The 19,724-nt window shown below is 41.2% G+C and overlaps 1 long non-coding RNA gene across 1 annotated transcript; it reads left to right on the forward strand.

The window, feature by feature from the left end:
- Nucleotides 1-1,880: 1,880 nt before the first annotated feature.
- Nucleotides 1,881-17,748, forward strand: LOC308470205. Its single transcript, XR_013982257.1, has 2 exons — nucleotides 1,881-4,672; nucleotides 16,843-17,748. It is a non-coding gene; the product is annotated as an uncharacterized lncRNA (long non-coding RNA).
- Nucleotides 17,749-19,724: the final 1,976 nt, after the last annotated feature.

Genomic DNA, 19,724 nt, shown 5'->3' on the forward strand with positions numbered 1-19,724 from the left:
CTGCGAGGTTACAGGGAACCAGGTGAACTTCCCTGTAAAGTGAGGTTACAGGGAACCAGGCAGAGGGCCTTCTTGGTGGTGGCACCTGCCCTGTGGAATGCTCTCTCAACAGATGTCAAGGAAATAAACAACCACCCAACTTTTAGAAGACATCTGAAGGCAGCCCTGTTTAGGGAAGTTTTTAATGTTTGATGTTTTATCGTGTTTTTGATATTTTGTTCGGAGCTGCCCAGAGTGACTGGGGAAACCCAGCCAGATGGGAGGGGTCTAAATAATAAATTATTATTATTATTATTATTATTATTATTATTATTAACCAGTCTCTGATTCAAGTAGGTAGCCGTGTTGGTCTGCCGCAGTCGAAATAAATTAAAGCAATTCTTTTAGAAGATAGTTAAAAAGACTCTTCTTAAAAACCTTAAAACTCCCTCAAAAGAATCAAGTCTTCAAAAAAGTTGTATGATCTAAGAAAGTCTTTAAAAGAATTCTTCCAAAAGAGTTTAAAAATTATAATGTAGCACCTTAGAGACCAACTGAGTAGTTTTAGGTATGAGCTTTTGTGTGGTGTGCATGCACACTTTTCCAGATACTTCAGATACTATTCTGATTAATAGACAAACTAACTCACATGAACTCCAGCCAGCATATTATCAGGTATAGTTAGAATCCAACAACATCAGGAAGGCTACAGCTTCCCCCAGCCCAGCAATTTTCAATCTTTTTAGACTGCAGACTAACTTGTAACCCAAACATGCATGCAGGGACCCATATCTTTTAATTTTTTTTACCATATATCTGTATGGTCGTAGTGCAGCTGTTATGACCCACCCCAGTTGTGGGTCTCACTGGGCCACCCGTGAAAGACCAATGACTAGGGATGGGGGTGGGTGGGATTCAATTCAGCACATATTTTAAGCAGAAGCCATCAACAGTATGCAAATTGAAACACAGCTGGTCTTTCAGAATTCGCACTTAGCTGCATTTTGCGATGCACTTCTCCAACCAGCCAGTGTTTACAAGAATGCACGTATCAGGGGAAACTGTGTGTAAAAAGGAAGATATAAGTGAAAATGACTTAAATAGATGCTGTTATGTACTGAAGTTCTCACCCTGGGCCAGCGGGGGAATACTGTAGATAGTTTTCACTCAGGTCCACATATGCAAATAAGGGATTGAAAGTGACATTCAGTGATTGGATAGTTACAGAAAGTGGTTACTGTTGTGTTGTAGTGGAGCTCTATATAAGCAGGCTGGCTGAACCCTTCAGTTCAATTCAGTTCTGGCCTGTGAATAAACAAGAGCTGTTTGAAGAATAGCTGTATCATCTGATATGTTCACCCACAACTTAACAGATGCATCGTATAAGGGGAAACTGGTGGCAAAAATGTATATATTAGTCACGAGCGTGTCCTGCCTATCTACTTATTTCTGCCCAGCAACATATCTGTGTGTGTGAGAGAGAGTCAGTCAGTCAGTGTATCGGAGAAAGTGAGAGTGTTAGAGATCCTAGAGATAAGATTGCTGCTAAGTGCAGCTGCAGACTCTCAGTGTAGCATTGATTTATGCTTAGAACATTCAGCTCTGTATATAGTTTTGTATCATAGTTGTAGTTACAGAATAAAAGGAAGATATTCTCCAGAGCTGCTCTCCGAGTGGTTTATACTCTGCAAGACTCTGCAAAACTCTGCTGCGCAACGACTGTATTATTGAGACAGTGAATCCGGTGCTCTCAGCTCTAAGCTGTGAGTCCACAGCACTGTGACCTGTTCCTGTGAGAAAGGAGGTCTCTGGCGGTGCTACCCAGCTCGCCTAGCCCAGTCGGGGTTGAGCTGCATGACTCCAGTTGGTGCACTGGCTCTAGGGCGATGCTGACAAAAACTGCATACAAAGCTATGTGCATTGGGAGAAGATTGCACTAAAATGCTAATGAGTTCTCAAGAGGATATTTTTTAATAAATAAATAAATAAATACTACTCAAATGTGGGGAACTGATTTTAAGATTGGAAAAATGAGAAATGGAGGGAACCAAGATTTGTAGAGCTTTCCATTCCTAAAATGACCTAGACAATACTGGGGCCCATCTATAGCTGAACAATGGTTTCGTTGACTGTAAGGCTGCTCCCTATGTTCCTGTCTTTTAACATCCCCCTTCTCATCTGCACATGGGTATAATAATGCTGTTCACACATTCATATCAATGTGCCTTGGTCTTGAACTGCCTTAAAAACAAGTCTAGTCTCTGTTCAGGAGGTGGCAATGGCGAGACACACAACCAGTAGATATGATACTCTCCACTAGAGGGCAGTAGACACTCACAAATATAACCATTTCCCTCTTGGTTGCAGAAGCAAATCAGACTTTTCTCTTGTGTGAAATTATGGTGGTCGTTTCCAGACTGTCACTATTTTGTAGGTGCACCGTGCATGCCAGCAAATTCAGGTTTTAGAGTCAAAGACGGTTGGGTGCTTTGAAGCTGGAAATGTATGCACAAACGATCATATTCATAAATTGTGCATTAGAGCAGAGAAAATGCAGTTCATGTTAAAATATTTTATGGGGAGCTTCTTGTACAATTCCCACTTCTTGGAACAGGTGATGCCCAGCACTATCAAAGTTGAGTGTCTCATAAGAACACATTTTGTGCGCTCAAATTATCTTCTTTTCTTAGTTGTCACTCAAATTCCAAAATAGCCTGGACCTAAGCTGCATCAAAAGCTGCATGTTGAAATAAAAGATCTCCCCATCCTCTCCCCTCTTCAAATCTGGGAATTTCTCCCATGGGCTTGCTTTCATTTCTCAGGAAAGAAGGGGAGATGGGGGAGGTTGTGTGTTGAACTTTTAGGGGGAAAACAAGGCAATGGAGCTGCACAAACGCTGGGAACTGCCCAATTCACCTTGACATGCTTGTTAATGATGCAATCCAATTCAGGAGGAATTTGAGCAATCTGTCATGAATCAGCCAAATTCACTATGTTAATCAGGCTGCACACAACCAATGGTCATTCCTAGTATTTGCAAATAGTCTCTGGATATTCTGCAAATATTTGATGATCAGTTATCCACATCTGATATTCCAAGAGTTATGAAATTTCATTGCACTGCATTGCATTTCAAAATTTGGGCTGATTTATTTATTTATTTTTAAAGTTACACTCTATTTTCTTATGTGCACCCATGAGATAAGCTCTTCTAGATGGTGCAAGGAGTAGCCAGTATACCATCAAAGTATAGTGCTGGGGATCATCGAAGAAACCAACTTTATTTCTTCATTATTACAATCTGGAAAAAAACACCATTAGAACCGTCAGTAACAGCAACAAATGGACCATTAACGCTATCAAGTGAGCCATGTCTTCTTTTCTGAAAACAAAACCACAGTACAGTCATACCTTGGGTTACAGATGCTTCAGGTTGTGCGATTTTGGGATGCGCACTGCGCCAAACCCGGAAGTACGGGAATGGGTTACTTCTGGGTTTCGGCGCTTGCTCATGCACAGAAGCGCTAAATCATGCTTTGAGCGTGCGCAGAAGTGCTGAATTGTGACCCGCGTGTGCGCAGATCATGGGTTGCGAACGCTGCGGGTTGCGAATGTGCCTCTCGCACAGATCACGTTCGCAACCCGAGCATCCACTGTATAAGATTTTAGAGGAGGGAAAGATAGCCAAAAGCTGTGTTTACAAATAGTTCACTAATAAAGGAACTTCAGAAGGCAAATATACCTACACCCTATTATGCTGGCTGGCTTCATCCCCTGCTCTGCTAGTAGCTCAACCTGGGCTTGGATCCCATCCCCATTGCCAGATCTCTCTAAGCATCCTACAATTGGTAGCAGAACCAGCTGGTTCCCAGGATGCAGAGCTCCATGGCAACCCAACATGGTAGCCGAAGCATCTCCATGGCGACCAGCCAGAGGTAAGTGAATTGGCCCACCCAGGCCTCTGTATCAGTAAACACAGGGAGGCCTAGGCAATCTACATTTGGAATAAGGAAACTCAAAAAGTTCCTGGGAGGCTGAGGTGAGAGGGAGGAGATCCCAGGAAATCCACCTGCATGTTTAAAGAGACAAAAACAAAACAAAACAAAACCCCTGCCCAGCCTTACATCTGATCATCCTATTGAAACTTTGCCCTCATCCCATGTTTAATCTCCTGGATGGAAGCTTTTTTGGGGGTGGGGTAGGGTTCTGGCAAGTTCCGGCTAAAAAAAAAAAGCCCTGCTTATACATGAATTTACAAATCAATGAAATAAAAGTAATCAGCACCTTGAATTGAGTGCAGGAAAGGAAAGTGCATGTACAGTTTTGAGCATTGGCAAAAAGTGTACATTCAACAGTCATAATGAAACCGGTGGCCTAATCACTGACATCACTAAGCAAATGAAAACCTTCCTCCGATCTTTTCTTGCAGCATGATCAACAGTCAGAACCCAAATAATCAGATGATTCATTGTTAGCTTTGGTTCGCCGCCTTCAGTGATCTTACGGATCAGGGATCTCACAGCCTGCATTGTTGTCATCAAGTCAAAGTCTGGAGAACATCTGGCAACCAGTCCAGGAACGCTTGGGGTGAGCCCAAGAATGTGAGATTTCAGAAAGCAAAAGAGCATTTGCGGTTTTCACAGGAAAGCCTGAAAATATGTGAACCATATCTTATTTGAGGCTATAAGCAGAGGTGATGAGGCATACACAACACAAAAACTCGCTCTTCCCCACATTTTCAGTGGCCTGTGGCAAGGCGTTCTGAATTATGCACAGACTATTAAGTAGTGGGTGGACATAGCAGACGACACAGAGATTTCTCCAAGTAGTTCTTTATAAGTAAGCTGGAACCAAACTGAACAGCAAACAGCTCAGCCGGCCTGCTTTTATAGGCAGCCAGCTGTCAACATTGTAACAGCAACACCCCAGGGTTTCCCGCCTAAACTAACTGATGTGGACCTGAGTGAAAACTATGTACACAATCCCCCCTGGTGGCCAGGGTGAGAACTTCAATACATAACACAATGTTATATATTTGCTTATTATGCCTGATAGATTCTCTTTCAGCTAGTCATAAGGAGGAGTAAGGAGCTATAGAGCACAAAAAGCTGAATAGGAAAGATCTCTACACATCCGATCAATACTTTCTGTACTAATAAATGCAAACTGACAGGATTCCACTCCAGTTGGTTTCTGCATGTGGAACCAGTGAGAGACGGACCATTTTATCCTTATTAAATATGGATTTAAATATTTTAAGTGTTGCAGCACCCATACTTGGGAACCCCCTATTTTTTAAAAAAACTTTTTGACATTTCATTAAATTCAGTTGTACAAGAGCAACTTTTTATTCATTCTCCTCACTGTGAAGTCTGGCAGTTGGTTGGGTAATTTTGATAGCAAGCTGAGCTGCTCTTTCAACAAGGACTTTCCAATTCTTGGACGAAACATTGTGAGAAATCTCTTTTTTTTTTTTTTTTTTTTAAATTTGTTATTGATTTTACAGAAAAGTTTTAAACAATACAAACAAATAAAAGGACATACAAACATGTATAATTTCATAACCTTTTTTTCATATCCCTCTCTTCTCGGACTCCCCCAAACCTCCCCTTCCTACATCCCAATTTCCAAAATTATTTCAGCAAATTCTAAATAATTTTATCAAATATATTTTTTCTTACTCTTTTCTTCAACTTAATCTTATGTCGCTGTAATCTCCTTTTCTTTCTCCAAACCTCGACATTTTAACATTCCTCAATTTTATAATAGTTCTTAAGATAAATTTTGAATTTCTTCCAATCTTCTTCCGCCGTCTCTTTCCCCTGCTCACGGATTCTGCCAGTCATCTCAGCCAATGTCATATAGTCTATCACCTTCATCTGCCACTCTTCCAAGGTGGGTAATTCTTCTGTCTTCCAATACTTTGCGATGAGTATTCTTGCTGCTGTCGTAGCATACATAAAAAAGGTTCTATCTTTCTTTAACACCAATTGGCCGGCAATGCCCAAGAGAAAGGCTTCTGGTTTCTTCGGGAAAGTACATTTAAGTACCTTTTTCATTTCATTATATATCATTTCCCAAAAAGCCTTAATCTTCGGGCACGTCCACCAAAGATGATAGAAAGTACCTTCAGTTTCTTTACACTTCCAACACTTATTATCAGGCAAATGATAAATTTTTGCTAGCTTGACTGGGGTCATGTACCACCTATAGATCATTTTCATAATATTTTCCTTTAAGGCATTACATGCCGTAAATTTTATACCGGTGTTCCACAACCATTCCCAGTCAGCAAACATAATGTTATGACCAATGTCCTGTGCCCACTTAATCATAGCTGATTTAACTGTTTCATCTTGTGTATTCCATTTCAGCAGCAGATTATACATTCTTGACAAATTCTTAGTATTGGGTTCTAACAGTTCAATTTCTAATTTTGATTTCTCCGCCTGGAAGCCAATTTTCCTGTCTTGTTTATACACCTCCATTATTTGATAATAATGGAGCCAATCTCGAACTTTGGGTTTCAATTTCTCATAACTCTGTAACTTCAACTTATCTCCATCTTGTTCCAAAATTTCCCAATACTTTAGCCATTCGGCTTCCATATTAAGCTTTTTCAGCGCCGTAGCCTCCAAAGGTGACAACCATCTAGGGGTTTTACTTTCCAACAAATCTTTATATCTTATCCAAACATTATATAATGCTTTTCTGACAATATGGTTTTTGAAGGCCCTATGCACCTTAATTTTATCATACCATAGATATGCATGCCAACCAAATGTATTGTTAAAACCTTCTAAGTCCAAGATATCTGTATTCTCGAGGAGCATCCATTCTTTCAGCCAGCAAAATGCTGCTGCTTCATAATACAGTTTTAAGTCCGGCAGGGCAAACCCCCCTCTTTCTTTTGCATCCGTCAGTATTTTAAATTTTATTCTGGGCTTTTTGCCCTGCCAGACAAATTTCGAAATATCCTTCTGCCACCTCTTGAAACAGTCTATCTTGTCCAGAATTTGTAATGTTTGGAACAAAAATAGCATTCTAGGCAATACATTCATCTTAATAACTGCAATTCGGCCTAACATTGACAATTTCAATTTTGACCATATTTCTAGATCTTTTTTAATTTCCGACCAACATTTTTCATAATTGTCTTTATACAAGTTCAAATTCTTAGATGTCAAATAGACCCCTAGGTATTTCACCTTCTTTACCACTGTCAAACCTGTTTCATTCTGGAACTTCTCCCTCTCCATGACTGTTAAATTTTTTTCCAAAACTTTAGTCTTTTGTTTATTCAATTTAAACCCGGCCACCTGACCAAATTCTTGAATTAGCTCCAACACCCTTTTTGTACTAGTGTCTGGCTCTTGTAAAGTAAGTACTAAATCATCTGCAAAGGCCCTTAACTTGTAATGTTTGGCTCCGACCTGTACACCTTTAACCTGCTGGTCATCTCTAATCATATTTAGCAACACCTCCAGAACAGAAATAAAAAGTAATGGGGAAATTGGGCACCCCTGTCGTGTCCCTTTTTCTATTTTAAATTCTTCAGTTATCACATTATTTACAATCAACTTAGCCTTTTGTTCAGCGTATATGGCACCCACTCCATTCTCGAATCCTTGGCCTACCCCCATCCCATGAAGATTCTTTTTCATAAAACTCCAAGAAATATTGTCAAAGGCTTTCTCCGCGTCCACAAAGATCAGAACTGCTTTAGTGTTTATGTTCACCTCTAATAATTCCAAAATGTCTATTATGTTCCTCACATTGTCTGATAAATGCCTTTTTGGGAGAAAGCCTGCTTGGTCCTTATGAATCTTCTCCATCAACACTCTTTTCAGTCTTTTTGCCAGAATGTCTGCAAAAATTTTATAATCCACATTAAGTAATGATATTGGGCGGTAGTTCTTAAGTTGAGTCTTTTCAGTCTCTGTCTTTGGTATGAGTGTAATATACGCTTCTTTCCACGATTCTGGTGCCCTTTTCCCCTCTAAGATCTCATTACAGACTTCCTTTAATGGTTGTACCAACCACTCCTTCAAAGCCTTATAGTATCTGGAAGTCAGTCCATCTGGTCCTGGAGATTTGCCCAGTTGCATGTTTTGAATGGCACCCTCTATCTCTTGATCTGTTATTCTCTGATTTAGATCCACCTTACTTTGGTGGGAGATTTTTTGTAGTCCATACTTTTTAAGGAATTCATCTATATCCTCCTCCTTCTGCAGTCCTTGTGAATATAGTTTTTTAAAATAACTCAAAAAACAGTTTCTTATCTCGTTAGGTTTAGATATATTCTTTCCATCCACTTCTAGGCTTGTAACTATGTTTAGTGCCAAGCCAGAAGCTTACCACATTTATCTGCAGATTCAAATGTCTTTTGTCTCATTTGTTTTATCTTCCATTCAATCTCTTGATTCATCAATTCCATATATTGTGTCTGGTATAACTTAATCTCTCTCAAAATCTCCTGGGACTTTGGTTTTGATCTCAATTTCTTCTCTCCTTCTTTTATCTTTTCCAAAATTTTATCCTTCTTCTCATTTTGCTTTCTCTTTTTTACTGAATTTTGTTGAATTAGAAATCCTCGCATCACTGCTTTACTTGCGTCCCAGATCACTCTTTTTTCTACATCAGTTTTTAGATTTATTTCAAAATAGTCCTTTAAAATTTTTTGGGCCTTTCTGTGGATCTCCTCATCTCGAAATAGGGTGTCATTCATCCTCCATCTGAATTGACCAGTTGTTGTAAATTTCATCTCCATCTTCACGGCGTTATGGTCGGAGCAAGTCTTTGGGCAGATTTCCACTTTCTTAATCTTTGGAGCCAACCCACTAGTAATCCAAATTTGATCGATTCTGGTCCAGGTCATCATTGCTTCAGAGAAGAAGGTTCCCTCTCTCTCGAGGGGATTCCTTGTTCTCCAAATATCAATCAAGTCTATATTTTCAGTCATTTCAAAGAAAGTCTTTGGTAGTCTCCCATCTCTGGTAATTACCTGTCTTTGTGCTTTGTCCATATTTGTAGATACCACTCCATTCATATCTCCCATCATAATTAATTTGTAATCCAAATAGTCCAACAATGTCTCATGCAACTTCTTGAAAAATTCTGACTTCCCTTCATTAGGTGCATAGATCCCTAGTATCAAAAATTTTTCACCTTGAATTTGCACTTCAATTGCCAAATATCTTCCTTGTTCATCTTTAAATATAAACTTTGGGGAAAGTTTTTCTTTTGCATAGATTACCACTCCTCTTTTCTTGACTTTATCCGATGAAATAAATTCTTGGCCTAATCTCTTATTGACAAGTAGTTTCCTATGCAATCTTGTTATATGGGTTTCCTGTAAACAAATTAAGTCCAATTGCTCTTTTTTCAATAAATGGAATATATTTTTCCTCTTTCGCGGAAGGTTAAGTCCATTACAATTCCAACTTAGAAGTTGCAGGGCCATCCTGAAACTATTTACCTCCTGTCGTTCCGAGTAGTTGTTCTTCTTCTGTCGGTGATTTCAGTCCAAACGTCAAGTTTAAAATGTCTGTTGCGTCTTTCGTTTCTGATGTTATTTCCTCTCCGACTGTTCCTTTCAGAAGGTCTTCCCTATAGTGATTTAAAAATTGATCTCGATCTTCTACTGATCTTATCCTTATTTTCCTACCTTTGAATTTAAAAGATAGGCCTTGCGGGAATTCCCACCTGAAAGGTACTTCGTTCTTCTTCAGCAATCCGACCAGTTCTTTATAGTATGTTCTTGCGTCTAGGATTTCCTTTGGGATATCTTTAAAAATCTCCACAAAAGACTTTTCAATCTCGAGTGTTCTTTGAAAATGTAAGCTCAATATTTTATCTCTCTCCTCTCTTGATCTTAATGTTATTAGGCAATCCCTTGGCTTCTTCCTGCCTTGTGCTCTTCCCAATCTAAAAGCAGTGACTATTTTAATTTCTTCCTTCTCTAACTCCTGTTGCCAAAAATCCGAAAGTTCTTTAGAGAGGAAGTTCGCCAAGTTGTCTCCTTCACTTTCAGGCACCGCTCGTAGTCTTAAATTTCTATTTCTCCTCTCCAATTCAAGCATGGACAGGGCCAATGTATGATCTTCTAACTTTTTGCAAACTGGTACAATTTTTTCCTGTGTAGCATCCGCCGAGACTTTAGCCTCATCAGCAGAGACTTTGGCTTCTTCTGCGATTTTACGTATATTGGCAGAGTCCTCTAATATTTTATTAATAGATTCTGTATTAGATGTCACCCTTTTCCCTAGTTCATTCACACTTTGTGTATTCTGATCAAGTTTGATTGAGAGTTCTGTCAATTTTTTACTATTTTCCGCACCCTGCTTTGTCAAAGATTCCAAAGACTCATTTATTTTAACCAAAGCTTGTGTTACAGGATCTGATGACATTATTGTTCTTGTCTGACCAGTTGCAGCTGGTGCCACTGGGATGCCTGGGACTGAAACTCTTCGCTGTGAAGATTTTGCTTTGTATTGTCTCCCAGACCTGGTTGTTGTCTCTTCTGATGCACCACTCATGCCTAGCCAAGGTCACTCTCGCAGCTGTTAGTTGTTTTTCAAGGGAAATTTCCACTGCCTTAATAGTTACAGCCCAATTTGCAACAGTTATCAAAGTGCCCTCTAGGGGAAGAAAGTTTCCAAAACTAAACAAAATGTCTTACAGTCAAAAATTCCCCTGAGGTTTCCCAATAGTCAATTGTAACAGTTCTTATATTTTCGGAGTTCAACAAACCAGTAATTTAATATCTCTCCTGAGCTGAGTAGTTTAAAACAATGTAACAATCCAAGTGACAGCTCACTGACAGTTCTCTCTCTCCAGGTTCTTTTGCCCCGGCAGTCCGTTTCAGGGGTGTTTGACACAGCGGTAAAAAGTTTTAAAATCTTTTTCTGGCAGGTTCTAATCACAAATTCCTCCCCCTTTTGCTCCTGCCTACCAAAAGGGGGAAAATTCACAGTTTATGTCTGGTTCTCTTAGCTCTTTGCGATCTCTCAATGGTTGCAGCTTTTAATCCTTCTTTGCTTTATCCTTATGCAGTCCGGGAAAGGCTGACTTCCTTACTTTAAGCCGATCCTGTTTTCAGCCAAATTTCAAAAAGATAGTTGTAAATCCCAATTAGGTCTCCGTCTTACTCACAGGTTTTACTTTATAATCCAATTTTCAGGAAGGAATCGGCGCTCTCCGGCTATGCCGATGCGGCTTCGCTTCACAAGCTGGGTAGCGGCTCTCAGCACCGCTTCTCCCCCCGCTGCTGTTCCGGAGCCTTTAAAAAGGCTCCCTTGCGATTTTGGGGGGGCGCGATGGTGCCCACCGAGCCTCCTTGTTCACAGGCTTCCGCGCCTGTAATTTTTGAGGGTCCTCGCTTCGCCGTAGCGACAGGACCCGAACTTGTAAAGCAGACCCCCTCCGGAGCTCGGAGGGAAATCCGCCATTAACCGATGGCGCCGACCGGAAGTCCGAGAAATCTCTGCACTGTAGGACTTGTCACTCATCATCGGCACCCACTTTGATTCTGTGGACAAAGAATTTTCTGAATCCTGAAGGCAACATGCGCTTTGTCTTCTTATTACTGCTATGCCCAATGTCAGGCCTCAAGATCTGACCCTGGAACCTTCTGCACACTCTGTTGTCAATACCTGCGAGCTTGTGCCAATTACGCTGAATCATAGTGATCAGACTGATGGCAGATGAACTTCTTGATCCACTTTTTGATTATTTTAGACTTGGTGAGAGGTCTGAGGGCCAGCATAATGTCTGTTAGAGAATGTCAGGACCCACGCAGATAGAGAGCACAGAGAGGAAGTGGAACTCCCTGCCTATTGATTTCAGGCATTATGTTTTATATATGCTGTAAGCCACTCAGGAGTGGCTGGGGAAGCCCAGCCAGATGGGCGGGGTATAGATAATAAAATTATTATTATTATTATTATTACTCTTTCCACACCTGCTGAAAGCAATTTAGTCTAGGCAAACCTATCTGAGAATGTGGAATCTGCCATGTGTTTGTATGTGTTTATCATTAAATGTTTTTGAGTGTTGTTGTTTTTAACTGTTCTTTTAACTGATATTCTTATTGGTTTGTTCTTTTTGGGAACTGCATTTAGATTTTTGTGATAATCAAGCAGTATATAAATGTGGCATAAGTAAACTCCTTCACCTCAAGCTGCATAACAACAGCAACAACAGTTTTATTATTTGCACCCCGCTCATCTGACTGGGTTCCCCAGCCTCTATGGGCGTCTTCCAGCATATATAAAAACATAACAAAACATTAAACATTAAAATCTTCCCTATACAGGGCTGCCTTCAGATGTCTTCTAAAAGTCGTATGGTAACTTGGCCCGGCCCTGTTTTCTTCACACTCTTCAGACATTCAGGGGCAAGGAAAATGTATCTCATTAGCGAGAATTACAAACCTCTGCCCCAAAGCTGCTGTGGCCTCTTTGGGAGTTTTTCACTTGTGAGGCTTAAAGTCATTCTTGCTTCAATTGCTCTGTAAGTCGAAGATAAAAAACTGCATTGGCTGGCATGCCCACTTGCAATACAAACGCATTTCCTTCGCTTTGTAATCCTCATTGCAATCATCAGACATTAATATAAATGAAAATGTAAACCTTAAGTATAAAAGTGGCCGTGCAATGCAACCTAAGCATGTTTAATTAGACATGAGACCCGTTGGGTAAATTTGCTTTGGATTAAGAGACTGAGACATAATAGTGCGGACTTTGGGAGCAATCTGCTTAGTCAACTGCATGATGTTGACAGCGAAGCCGACAAATTTGCCATGCAAATATTCACAATCTAGTTTGTCTCATAAGGTGTTGTAGAGCTCATCTTGGCATGCATTTGGCCAGGGCAACCCCATTCTGAGCCATAATACACCGTGCATGAATCAGCAAGGATCACCGGGGTTTTTCCCTTCACTAGTTAAACTGGAGACAACCTTACGCCCGGCGTTGCACACCAGCACACACAAAAAAGTGCTTTGGACATGACGATGACATGATCTCATCAGTCTCTTAGCAAAATCCTTCTACGACCCCTAGACATTTCTAATGACGGCTTACAGGGGCGGAACTTTAACATTTGCTTCTAAATTGAAAATTTGACACTCGCCACTTTTGAGACACATCAAGCCAGTGTGGTGTAGTGGTTAAGAGCGGTGGATTTGTAATCTGGTGAACTGGGTTCGCTTCCCCGCTCCTCCACATGCAGCTGCTGGGATACTTACCTGGCAGGGGAGATACCATGATCACATGCAGCTGCTGGGTGACCTTGGGCCAGTCACACTTCTCTGAAGTCTCTCAGCCTCACTCACCTCACAGAGTGTTTGTTGTGGGGGAGGAAGAGAAAGGAGAATGTTAGCCGCTTTGAGACTCCTTTGGGTAGTGATAAAGCAGGATATCAAATCCAAACTCCTCCTCCTACTCTTCTTCTTCCCCTCCCTCCCCCCAATATTTCACTTCTTCACTAATCTTATCAATTTAGTTTCTCTGGAAATTTCAGATCTACTTCTGTTTTGGGCCAGGGGCAGCTCTTAACTGTAAGCTCCTTGGGGAGAGAACCTACAGTTCTTCTTCTTCTTCTTCTTCTTCTTCTTCTGTTTTGATTGAGTTTTACAATTTTTACATTATACATATCAAATAACAAAAAAGAAATACAATTCTCCAATTCCAACCCCCCAACTTCCCTCAACTTCCCTTTCTGGGTTTTTTTTTTTGTTTTGTTTTTTTTACATATTAACTTCCCCTGCTTCCTATAGTATATCTTCATTTTCAATTCTTTATATCAATATTATTATTCTCTTCTCGTTTTTACATCCTCTATGTAATTTCTCTTAAAGAAATGGGAGTGCCTGATCACCTCATCTGTCTCCTGAGAAATCTCTATGTGGGACAAGAAGCTACAGTTAGAACTGGATATGGAACAACTGATTGGTTCAAAATTGGGAAAGGAGTACGGCAAGGCTGTATATTGTCTCCCTGCCTATTCAACTTATATGCAGAATTCATCATGCAAAAGGCTGGGCTGGATGAATCCCAAGCCGGAATTAAGATCGCCGGAAGAAATATCAACAACCTCAGATATGCAGATGACACAACCTTGATGGCAGAAAGTGAGGAAGAGTTAAAGAACCTTTTATTGAGGGTGAAAGAGGAGAGCGCAAAATATGGTCTGAAGCTCAACATCCAAAAAACGAAGATCATGGCCACTGGTCCCTTCACCTCCTGGCAAATAGAAGGGGAAGAAATGGAGGCAGTGAGAGATTTTACTTTCTTGGGCTCCCTGATTACTGCAGATGGTAACAGCAGTCACGAAATTAAAAGACGCCTGCTCCTTGGGAGAAAGGCGATGGCAAACCTAGACAGCATCTTAAAAAGCAGAGACATCACCTTGCCAACAAAGGTCCGTATAGTTAAAGCCATGGTTTTCCCAGTAGTGATGTATGGAAGTGAGAGCTGGACCATAAAGAAGGCTGATCACCGAAGAATTGATGCTTTTGAATTATGGTGCTGGAGGAGACTCTTGAGAGTCCCATGAACTGCAAGAAGATCAAACCTCTCCATTCTGAAGGAAATCAGCTCTGAGTGCTCACTGGAAGGACAGATCGTGAAGCTGAGGCTCCAATACTTTGGCCACCTCATGAGAAGAGAAGACTCCCTGGAAAAGACCCTGATGTTGGGAAAGATGGAGGGCACAAGGAGAAGGGGACGACCGAGGACAAGATGTTTGGACAGTGTTCTCGAAGCTACAAACATGAGTCTGACCAAACTGCGGGAGGCAGTAGAAGACAGGAGTGCCTGGCGTGCTCTGGTCCATGGGGTCACGAAGAGTCGGACACGACTAAACGACTAAACAACAACAACATTAATTTCTATATTTATTTTATTAATTGTAAGTGTTTATTCAAACCCTGCCAGTGAGTTCATTTCTTTACATTGCCTCTGTAGATACATCATATATGGTTCCCAGGCTTTTTAAAACTCTATGTTGTCTTTGTCTCGGAGTCTTTCAGTTAGCTTCGCCATTTCAGCATATTCCACCAGCTTTTCTTGCCATAGGTCTTTGGTATTTCATCACTTTTCCGTCTTTGGGCTAGCATTCTCCTAGCTGCAGTTGTAGCATACATAAGAAGTTTCTTCTTCTCTTTTGGCATATGCCTAATAAAATATAATATAATATACCTGATATATAATATAATATAATATAATTATATTATATAAAATATAATATAATATACCTAATAATATACCTGAAATGCCTAATAAAAAAACTTCTGGTCTTCTTCTTCTTCTTCTTCTTCTTCTTCTTCTTCTTCTTCTTCTTCTTCTTCTTCTTCACCATTAAACACCAAAAAACATTGAAGGCACTATATGCCCATATAATAAGAATGCAAATCAAAGAGCTTCTCTACTAGTAAGTTTCCAGGGACTCCTGTTTGAGCATCTTAGTCTAACTCCTTATCACTAGCTGTGTCCTGTTGACAAACCTCTTCCCAGCGGCTGTTATTGCCCTGGCTCACCTGGTTTTTCTCTGACTCAGCATCCTATGCCCTGTACAGGTCTGAGTGACTCCCCGATATGCTGACACACATTTCCTGCCACCCCTCCCCCCAGTAGACTTTGTTAGGATGCCTGGAAAGTTGCTTCCACTGTGGGTGGAGATGGAGCTATTTGAGAAACTCCCACAGCTCTGGTTTATCTGGTCCTTGAGGGTTTATAAGCCAGGCAGAGCCCTCAAAGCACCAAAGCCGTGAGCTTCCCAGAGGAGTGACTGCTGCTTTCCTGAGGGAGCCAAAGACAACATCTCTCAGCCTTTAGGTATAGCCATTATCATGGGTATCAGAGTGAGCTTGGGGGTACTGTAGTGTGTTTGACAGTAAAGGTATTTAAATTTCTATAATATAAATGATTCAGTGGAACAGCTCTGAACAGTTCTATTTGCAGTTTTTATGGCTTTTAGATCTTTTTAAATAATAATAATAATAGCAAAGATAAAGACTCCTAAGAATATATTATGTTCTTAATATAAGGAGGAGTGTAACAAGAAATAAATACATGGCTACGTTTTATCTTAGCGATTAATGTTTCTAACAGTGATGAAGAAAGTTCATTTTTTCCCTGCAAACATATTGGCTTGCAGTGACTTCTAGAGAAATATGTTAGCATGTACAGTTTAACTGCAGGAAGGTAATTTCTGAGTATAAGATGGCTGCTTGGATAACTGGCTACTTGCAAAAATGTGGGATTAAAGGGCTTCCTTTTTCTTTTTTGAAATAAATTTTGATTTGATTTTCAAGGATATATGCACATAACAAAATCAATTCCGAATCCAAATATCGAGATTACTCTGAATCTCCTGATTTCCTCCCATCCCTTCCATGATACTGTTTTCCACTGCATATCAATACTTTTCCAATTTTTAGTCTTTCTAAATTATCCATACATTCTGTTACATTACAAGTGTGTTTAAAATCCTGCCCATGTTTTAACCTTCTTACAATGATCTTGTATATAAATTATAAACTTTCCCCACTCTTTTTTTAAAGTTATTGTCTTCTTGGTTCCTGAGCTTCCCAGTTAGTTTCACCATTTTGGCATAGTCTATCAACTTGATTTAATCCCCTGGGGAAGGGGATTCAAGGTCTCCCTGACAGGTTTGAGTCTTTGCATATTGGAAATTAGACATTGGTTTGAGTTCAGTCTGTTTGGAAAGTACGTGGTACTACAAACTCTTTTTTAAACTCTTACGTTTATGACTGCTTTGTGCTAGATTCTATCAGCTCATTTTATACTCTCAGATGTTGCAAAAGATCTTCACCTTCTCCCCTCCTGGATTCTCTAGCTCTGCACCCTCCTGTGGTGGCTCAACATGTCTTCAAGTCACCCAGGGCCTGGCCCTTCTGGATCAAGAGGAGTCCCTCCTGTGCCGAAACCCGACAATCCGTTGGTTCCTGTTCCAGAGAAACCTTGGCCTGTGGGACCACCCAAGCCTGAAGGTCCTCAACCACTGGGGCCTTTGGTGCCTGGGAAGCCGTGGCCAGAAGGCCCCCCTACATCTCCTGATCCTGGACACCCAAGGTCACCACAACCACCAACACCTTTAGGCCCTAACAAACCACAACTGTTTCCTGGACCATCCAGTCCTCCTAAGCCACCGCTGCCTGATGACCCTTTTCTACCATCTCCTCTGATGCCTGTTGCGCCTTGGCCACCACTGCCAGAGTGGGATGATTCAGGGAAATCTCCTAAACAACCCTCTGATGAGGATTAATTTTTACACAGCAAGGTTCTCCAGGGTTCTCCTGTGGCTGATATAGAACCATACCTTCTATTTACCACACACATGTGCATTCCGGTGTCAGCAATGCGTATTCCAAGTCCAGACTGGCTCCTGTTGTAAATCTTTCCTGAATAGCTCTTGGAAGTTGAGTGACAACTGGAAAAAGAAGATAACTCACCCTGTCATTGAAGATACAATTCAGCTTTGGTGAATTGCAGAGCAAATTCCAGCCACCGTTCAATCGAACTATCCTGTAATGTTGCATTTTTACCTGAAATGCAGTTATGTCTATTTGTTTATATGATACATATATTCATTATCTGTCTCTCTCTACCTACCCAACTCTTCCGTCTATCAAGAACTATTTTCTGTAGTATGCCACCCACTTGATTACAAGCGAGAAGACAATTATGACTGCTTCTTGCACAATAAAAAAACTCCAAATAAAATCTTTGCATTAGAAATATCTATTGTTTGCTCTAATGCAATCTTCTCTGCATGTCTGCACAGCCATAATAAAAGTACTACCCAGCCCTTGCAACCATCCAAACAGTCCATTCTTCCTGGCCTGAATATTTATGCATGCACTCATGAAAGGTAGTAATTATCAAAAGGGAAGTTTTTAATGTCTGATGTTTTAATGTATTTTTAATTTTTTGTTGGAAGCCTCCCAGAGTGGCAGGGGGAACCCAGCCACTTGGGCGTGGTATAAATAAAATTATTGTTATTATTATTTTTTATTATTACCAGTTAACAGGGCGGGTTTAGTGGCTCCGAATCTGGGCTTGCAAACCCAGTGAGTGGAGGTGTGCCAAACCCATTCCAGATTGATTAGCAAATGATGATATTCTATTATTCTATCATTTATAATCAGGCAAATGTCCTGTAAACCAGCAAGGGTCAACTGCTAGCAGCTGCTCCTTAGGGAAGAGACTTTATAAGCACTCTGTTGTTTAAGATAAGAGATCCATTTGCTTGTAGTTTTTCAGTCTAATTAGAAAACATGTTGCCTAGATGTGTAAGCATGATAAGATAATAGAAAGAACCAGTCACTGGCAGTTGGAAGAAACATGCAAGAGGAAGTATTTGCATATTTCCCTCTGAATGAAGGAAAAGGGTTCCCCCTCCCCTCTAGGGCATTGGATAATGACTCCTTTGGCCACAGAAGGAATCTAACCAGACAGTCAAGCGGAAAGTGAGCTTCTTGTACCTACTAGTGGAGTAACTGCCACTTCCAACCAGAGTTGCTTATGCACATAATAATTTTCTATTCATGTTAGCTGTGTGGAGCAATTCGCACACGCAAAGGAACATGTGCTCAAGGTCGGCCCTACTGTTAGGCAGAATGAGGCAACTGTCTCAGGCGGCTGGTCCTGAGGGGCTGTGGTGGAAGCCACCAGATGTTATTCCTGGCCATACCTTTATGTAGGAGGATAGAGCTCTGTGTGAGACATAGCACAGCTATAAGAGAAGAAGAGTTTGGATTTGATATCCCGCTTTATCACCACCCTAAGGAGTCTCAAGGGGATGCGGGTGGCGCTGTGGGTTAAACCACTGAGCCTAGGGCGTACCGATCGGAAGGTCGGCGGTTCGAATCCCCGCAACGGGGGTGAGCTCCTGTTGCTCGGTCCCTGCTCCTGCCAACCTAGCAGTTCGAAAGCACGTCAAAGTGCAAGTAAATAAATAGGTACCGCTCCGGCGGGAAGGTAAATGGCGTTTCCATGCACTGCTCTGGTTCGCCAGAAGCGGCTTAGTCATGCTGGCCACATGACCCAGAAGCTGTACGCCGGCTCCCTTGGCCAGTAAAGCGAGATGAGCGCTGCAACCCCAGAGTTGGCCACGACTGGACCTAATGGTCAGGGGTCCCTTTACCTTTACCTTTAAGGAGTCTCAAAGCAGCTAACAATCTCCTTTCCTCTCCTCCCCCACAACAAACACTCTGTGTGGTGAGTGAGGCTGAGAGACTTTAGAGAAGTGTGACTAGCCCAAGGTCACCCAGCAGCTGCATGTGGAGGAGCGGAGACGCGAACCTAGTTCACCAGATTACGAGTCCACCACTCTTAACCACTACACCACACTGGCTCCCTTCTATATCTACCCTTCGGCCCCCACATGTGAGATGCTATTACAGAGATGGCAAACCTTTTAGAGACCGAGTGCCCAAACCGCAACCCGAAACCCACTTATTTATCTCAAAGTGCCAACACTGCAATTTAACCTGAATACTGAGGTTTTAGTTTAGAAGGTTTTAGTTTAGAAGGGGAGGTTGGCACATCCATGTGGAGAAAGAGTAGAGCAATACAGTGGTTTTTGAACAGCTTCATTCTCAAACTACTTGGAACCCGAACACTTCAAACCCGGAAATGAGTGTTCTGGTTTTCAAACTTTTTTCAGAAGTGGAACAGCAACCCCCCCCCCTGCTCCGGAGGCACTGAGTGAGGGAA

Source organism: Podarcis pityusensis (assembly GCF_964106645.2).
Source record: "Podarcis pityusensis genome assembly, chromosome: 2".
NCBI lineage: Eukaryota > Metazoa > Chordata > Lepidosauria > Squamata > Lacertidae > Podarcis > Podarcis pityusensis.